The 6,699-nt window shown below is 51.5% G+C and overlaps 1 long non-coding RNA gene across 9 annotated transcripts in view; it reads left to right on the forward strand.

Annotated features, from left to right (window-relative positions):
- Nucleotides 1–6,691, forward strand: part of LOC116418645 — a 15,427-nt gene extending 8,736 nt beyond the window's left edge. The window contains exons 2-5 of one of the 9 annotated variants that reach the window (XR_004228754.1): nucleotides 3,402–4,978; nucleotides 5,364–5,770; nucleotides 5,971–6,032; nucleotides 6,166–6,691. This is a non-coding gene — a long non-coding RNA (uncharacterized LOC116418645). Of the gene's footprint in view, nucleotides 1–3,401; nucleotides 4,979–5,331 lie in introns of all 9 variants that reach the window. The other 8 variants (XR_004228755.1, XR_004228753.1, XR_004228750.1 and 5 more) reach the window with 8 other exon arrangements.
- The last annotated feature ends 8 nt before the right edge of the window (nucleotides 6,692–6,699 follow it).

Here is a 6,699-nt window from a genome sequence, read left to right on the forward strand (position 1 = left end):
AAAAAAAAAAAAAAAAAAAAAAAAAAAAAAAGCCAGGTGTGGTGGCATGCACTTGTAGTCCCAGTTGTGCGTGGAGGATTAGCTAGGTGCTGAGGCAAGAGACCGAGGCACAAACTGTTTCAGTATAATGAATAAAATAGTTAGGATAAGAATAATCATAATACAAATTAGATATAGAGATGATCATGAACAATTATCAATCATTATTATAAACATTATTAATCATGAGCTTTTAATATTGCTCTTTGTTGCATTGCTGATACAACCTAGGAATAATGGGCGGGTATAGGGTCAGGTGCTGAAGGGACATTGTGAGAAGTGACCTGGAAGGCAAGAGGTGAGCCCTCTGTCACACCCGCATAAGGGCCACTTGAGGGCTCTTTGGTCAAGCGGTAACGCCAGTGTCTGGGAAGGCATCCATTAGTTAGTAGACTGTGAAAGGGAGTCTCCTTTCCTTAGAGGAGTCAGGGAACACTCTGCTCCACCAGCTTCTTGTGGAAGGCTGGATATTATCCAGGCCTGCCCGCAGTCATCCAGAGGCCTAACCCCCTCCCTGTGGTGCTCTGCTTCATTGGTCACACTCTTTGTCCACTTTCATGCTCCTCCTGTACTCCTGGTTCCTCTTTGAAGTTTGTAGTAGACAGCAGTAGAAGAAATAGTGAAAGTCTTAAGGTCTTTGATCTTTCTTATAAGTGCATAGAAGAAAATGCTGACGTATGCTGCCTTCTCTCTCTGCTTCGGCTACCTAAAAGGGAAGGGCCCCCTATCCTGTAATCACATGACTTGCTTCACCTTGTCAATCACTTAGAAGTTTCACCCTCCTTACCCTGCCCCCTTGTCTTGTGTGCAGTAAATATCAGTGCGCCCAGCCGTTTGGGGCCACTACCGGTCTCCATGTCTTGATGGTAGTGGTCCCCCCGGCCCAGCTGTTTTGTCTTTTTTTTTTTTTTTTGAGACGGAGTCTCGCTCTGTGGCCCAGGCTGGAGTGCAGTGGCCGGATCTCAGCTCACTGCAAGCTCCGCCTCCCGGGTTCCCGCCATTCTCCTGCCTCAGCCTCCCGAGTAGCTGGGACTACAGGCGCCGCCACCTCGCCCGGCTAGTTTTTTTGTATGTTTTTTGTAGAGACGGGGTTTCACCGTGTTAGCCAGGGTGGTCTCAATCTCCTGACCTGGTGATCCGCCCGTCTCAGCCTCCCAAAGTGCTGTGATTACAAGCTTGAGCCACTGCGCCCGGCCGCTGTTTTCTCTTTATCTCTTTGTCATGTGTCTTTATTTATTACAATCTCTTGTCTCCACACACGGGAAGAACACCCACTAAGCCCTGTAGGGCTGGACCCTACACCCAGTTGCTCAGGCGGCTGAGGCAGGAAGGTTGAGGTTGGGCCCAGGAGGTTGAGGCTGCAGTGAGCCGTGACTGTGGCACTGCACTGATGCCTGGGTAATAGAGTGAGACCTTGTTGCAAACAACAGCAAACAAATAGCATCTTGGGGTGTATTAGTCAGATGGGGGGGAGTCACACTGACATCAGTTGGCATCCGCTGGTTAGTGTGTGCCAGGCAGGGAGACTGGGCAGTTTTCAGTAAACTAAAGTCTTTCCTGGGCCTGCGTTACAGTTTCCTGCCAGCACATCTTCCTGCTGTCATTGTTACAGCTCCCATCCACATCGGGGTGGACCTTGGGTATGATATCAAGCAGAAGTTTTTATCACTGCTTTCACATTCCATTCTCCAAAGAGAGAGATAATTCCACGTACTTGACAAGTGACAAATACAGCGAGATAGACAAACAAATGAAAAAGGCCAAAGAAAAGAGGAAGTCTTCCCTCTTGCTCTGCCACCTGAAGCAATTGGATGCTCTTTGCATTGGGAGTGAGGAAATGCTGAGCATCCCCTCTCAGAAGGCAACAGCAACTTTTGCTACTGTGCGTAAAATGAGAACGCATGTGATGTGCTGCATGAGGCTCATGTCAGTATCTGACGTGGAGCGAAGCACAAGATGCTGGAGGAACTGAAGAGGTAGCACAGATGTGAAGGTCATGCTACATACTCCTGCCAGCAGAATTAAATCTTGTGAAGAAAGGCATTGCAAGCTTGGGCTTGGTGGCTCTGGCCTGTAATTGCAGCACTTTAGGAGAAAAAGGTAGGGGGATCACTTGAGCCCAGATATTCAAGACCAGCCTAGGCAACGTGGTGAGGCCCTATCTCTACCAAAAAAAAACATTAGCTAGGCGTTGTGGTGCACATCTGTGGTCCCAGCTATTTGGGAGACTGAGGCTGGAGGATTGCTTGAACCTGGGAGGTTGAGGCTGCAGTGAGCCCTGATCGTGCCACTGTACTCCAGCCTGGGTGACAGAGTGAGACCTTATTTCCAAAAAAAAAAAAAAACCGAAAAACAAAAAAAGGCATTGGAGTTCAGCTTGTGGTTTTCACAGACAAATAATAGTTAAGATAAATTAATGAAATAAAAAAGTTAACAGTATAGGATTAACAAAACTGCAAGTTGTTTTTTTCTAATTCCCTTCCCTTCCGTTCCCTTCCCTTCCGTTCCTTCCCTCCCCTTTCCCTCCCTCCCTCCTCCCCTTGCCCTCCCTTTGTGTGTAAGTGAACCTGAGTGTGTCTGTGCCTTGTGTTTGTATCTGTGAGCGTGCACATGGGCTTGCCTATGTGTATGAGTGTGTATGTGAGTGTGGTTAGTGTGCTTCTGAGCACACCTTGTGTATGTGAGTGTGCATGCAAGTGCGATGAGTGTGTGCCTATAGACATGTTTACCTGTGTGTGCATATGTGTGTGGGCAAACATAGCTGTTTCTGTGTGTGTGTGTGCACGTGAACGTGGTGAGTGTTCCTGTGTGTGTTATGTGAGCGTGTGCATGTGTGTGTTCCCAGGCAGCCCCCCTTCAACACCTGCTAACTGTCCTCACCCCCACAGTGGGCCTAGCACAGGGATCACTTTGTCAGGGTGACCTGGCTCGTACTTGAAGCCTTTGAGCTGGACTCTGGCTTTATCCATGAGGCCAGGCTGCGTGTTCAGATGGCCACACTGGAGGATGATGTGGCAGAGGAGGAGCGTTACACAGGCCAAACAGACTTCACTAACCTCCCCGTAAGGCTGTCTCCCGTTTCCCCACCTCAGGGGTCACCCCTCAGATCTCATCCAGCCACACATCCCTCTATTTCTCCTCCTAAGATCCTGCAATTCCCTCCACTTTGCTCTATCTCCATTTCTTTCACTGGCTCATGCCAGATCGTCTCCCTGTGGGCACCCCACTGGCCCCCATTGACCCCAAGCAGGATGTGATGAGATCGGAGAGAGGCCGTGTCAGGGGATGAGGTGGGCGGGCCTCCTGCTGATGGAAGGAAGCTCAGCCTCAGCAGTGACCTCAGGCTGCCTGGGTCCCCACAGGTCTCTGACTGGCCTCTGCTGGCCTCAGGTGAAGAGAACCTTCTACCAGAACGTATCCTCTCCAGCGGCGTTCTTCCAGCCCTCTACGGTGTGCACAATGGGAACTTCCAGGTGTGTGCAGAGACCACGGCAGGGCGTCGGGGGCAGGTGTTGCCCAGAGCTCTGGCCCGCCCGAGATGTTGGCTTCCATGAAGGTTTGGAGGCCAGTAAGGGAGCCTTGTCAGTGCTTGGAGCCTTTTTTGTATATTCAGTGTATTTCAATTTATACGCTGTGTCTCAAATGGGGAAAAACTAGCTTTATTTTCCATTGCTGATTTCTTTTTGTTCTCATGTCTCCAGTTCCATTGTTGATGGAAAAATGTAAATTTCTCATGACTTATCTCTGCCCCTCTGGTTTGCCGCTGTCTGCACGCACCATGTGCCTCACCTCCTCCTGCGAAGGTGTCTGTCCTGTGGCCGTGGGGAAGGGTCTGTGGTGTGTGCACTGCCCTCGGGGCTCTCACTGCCTCTGGGCTCCTGCTCTGCCTGGTCCCCTGGTCCCCCTGGAACGCATGCTGGCACCACAGCTGAGGAGTGGGCTCTGCACTTCCGCCTCTGTGGGCCCTGTTGGGCCCCCACAGCCCAGGAATCAGTGAGCAACTTGGGGGTTGCATCAGGCCCTCCCCTCCCTGCTGTGCTGGCGGTTCATGCTGCCTGAGTGGGAGGAGCAGGAGAGGGAGGACTCCAGTGAGTGTCTCTGGTTTTTCCCCTCAAACTCCTCACTTTGGGCAAAGGACAAGAAGCAGTGAGGGCACCTCCCTGGGTTCTGGGCCAAGCTGACCTCTCTTCTCCAGGATCTTCCCTCCCTGTGCCCTAGGGTATCCCTGGGCCCTGTGCGGCAAGGATGCCCCCTCCACACTGCGGCTCCAGCTTACTATGCAGGAAAATCCTTTTCTCTCTCAATGACGAGACTGGTTTTCAAGATTTCTGTGCAAACATTTAATTTGAACCGTAAACCGGGCACCTGGCTCTTGGCAGAGTCCCCCTCTTTCCCCAAGGTGGTAGGTGTGACCATCAAGAGCCTGGGCAGCTGAGAACAAGGCTGAGCAGGGCACAGATTGTGACTTGTCCTGGACTGTCATCCTGTTGCAGGCACCAGCTCTTCCCTAGAGAACAAGGGCACCTGCCAGGGGTTATTTAGACCCTCTGGTGGGGATCTGGTGCCGTAGGTTGGTCTCCAGGGAGCAGTGCAGTGATGGAGGGTGTGGTGTGTGTGGTGCATGGGATGGAGGTTCCTGGTCTCACCAAGGGAACAGCTTCCTTTTGGAGGTGGGGGCCTTCTGTGGCCCCACAGAAGGATCCTGGTCTGTTAGCCTTAGCCCAGTGCTTTGAAAGTCACCAGTCCTGACAGCAACTCGTGTGTGTGTGTGTGTGTGTGTGTGTGTGTGTGTTTGTGTGGTGGGAATGCCCGGTCTCTGTAGCTGCTGAAAGGCCTTGAGGCACATGCTGTTGGGAGTTGGCTCTGTCCTGGGCAAGATGTCACCATCTGTACCTTGCTTGAGGCTGCTGTGGGCACCAGGCTCTGTGCTAGTGGAGTGGTGAGTAGCCTGAAGGGACTCAGGGTCCCATGATGAGGCTGGGCTGGCACATGGAGGAAAGACAGAATGTTCAAGACACAGGTGCTGCTTGGCCTCTGGGCGTGGACTCAGGAGGGCTTCCTGGAGGAGGAGGGAGGGTTAGGGTTAGGGTTAGGGTTAAGGGTTAAGGGTTAGGGTTAGGGTTGGGGTTGGGTTTAGGGTTGGGGTTGGGGTTGGGGTTGGAGTTGTGGTTGAGATTAGGGTTGGGGTTGGGGTGGGGTTTTGGGTGTGGGTTGGGTTAGGGTTAGGGTTAGGTTTAGGGTTAGCAAATTTCTCGACTTGTTGACATTTGTTATTAACTGAGCGGGAATTAGGAGGGGAACCTGGTCCTCTCCATACAACCCAGCAGGTACGCCGCCTATGTGCCTGTGGAGAACAGCGGTTCCTGTAGGGCCCACAGGTGTGGACCAAGTAGCTGTGAAATTTCTTCTGAAGAAAATGCACAAGGAGGACGTGAGTGAGCTCAGCGGAGGAGGGGCGCTACCCCAGGGGACGTCCCCATGCATGGGCTTATGTACCCCGAATGTCTGAGACGGTCTCAGTCAATTTAGGAAGTTTATTTTGCCAAGGTTGAGGACGCACGCCCAGGACACAGCCTCAGGAGGTCTTGACGACACGTGCCCAAGGGGTCGGGAGACAGCTTTGTTTTATACATTTTAGGGAGACAGGAGACATCAATATATGTAAGATGAACGTTGGTTCCGTCGGGAAAGGCAGGACAACTCAACGCAGGGAGGGGCTTCCAGGTCACAGGTAGGTGAGAGACAAACTGTTGTATTCTTTTGGGTTTCTGAATAGCCTCCCCAAAGGAGGCCATCAGATATGCACTTATCTCAGTGAGCAGAGGGGTGACTTTGAATAGAAGGGGAGGCAGGTTTGTCCTAAGCAGTTCCCAGCTTTTTTCCCTTTAGATTAGTGATTTTTGGGCCCTCAGATTCATTTTTCTTTCCCAGGCTAAACAGCTTTAGGAACTGGAAGTTTCATGAGGCTGTAAGGAAGAGTCGAGTTACTGCAGGTGAGCCTCGGCCACAACAGCATGCAGGACCTGGGCGCCCACGAGGGCCTCCTGGGAGGGTTGGGGAAAGGGAGCTGTGGACCCTGACTATCTGAGATGGTTTCAGGTGATTTAGAAAGTTCATTTTGCCGAGGTTGAGGACGTGCACCCGTGACAGCCTCAGGAGATCCTGGTGACAAGTGCCCAAGGTGGTCAGGGCACAGCTTGGTTTTAGGGAGACATGAGATGTCAGTCAATACATGTCAGAAGTACCTTGCTTCCATCCAGAAAGGTGGGGACAACTGGAAGCAGGGAGGGGGCTTCCAAGGTCACAGGTAGGTGACAGACAAATGTTGCGTTGTTTTGAGTTTCTGGTTAGCCTCTCCAAAGGAGGCCATCGGTCGTGCACCTATCTTAGTGAGGAGATAGGTGATTTGGAATAGAATGGGAGGCAGGTTTGCCTTGAGCCATTCCCAGCTTGGCTTTTCCCTTTAGCTTAGTAATTTTGGGGTCCCCAGATTTTCTTTTCACAGAGCCTATGACTAGATTTGCATTTTTAGATCCTGTGAGGAGGCTGCTACACACATGCAGAAGTCATGCTGGTGGCCTGGACACTGAAGGGAGAGAAGTGGATTAGAGAGATATTTAGGAGGTAGGATTGCCAGGGCCTTGGTGATAGCTTGGATGT

This window comes from Piliocolobus tephrosceles, unplaced genomic scaffold (genome assembly GCF_002776525.5).
Source record: "Piliocolobus tephrosceles isolate RC106 unplaced genomic scaffold, ASM277652v3 unscaffolded_29334, whole genome shotgun sequence".
NCBI classification, from domain to species: Eukaryota; Metazoa; Chordata; class Mammalia; order Primates; family Cercopithecidae; genus Piliocolobus; species Piliocolobus tephrosceles.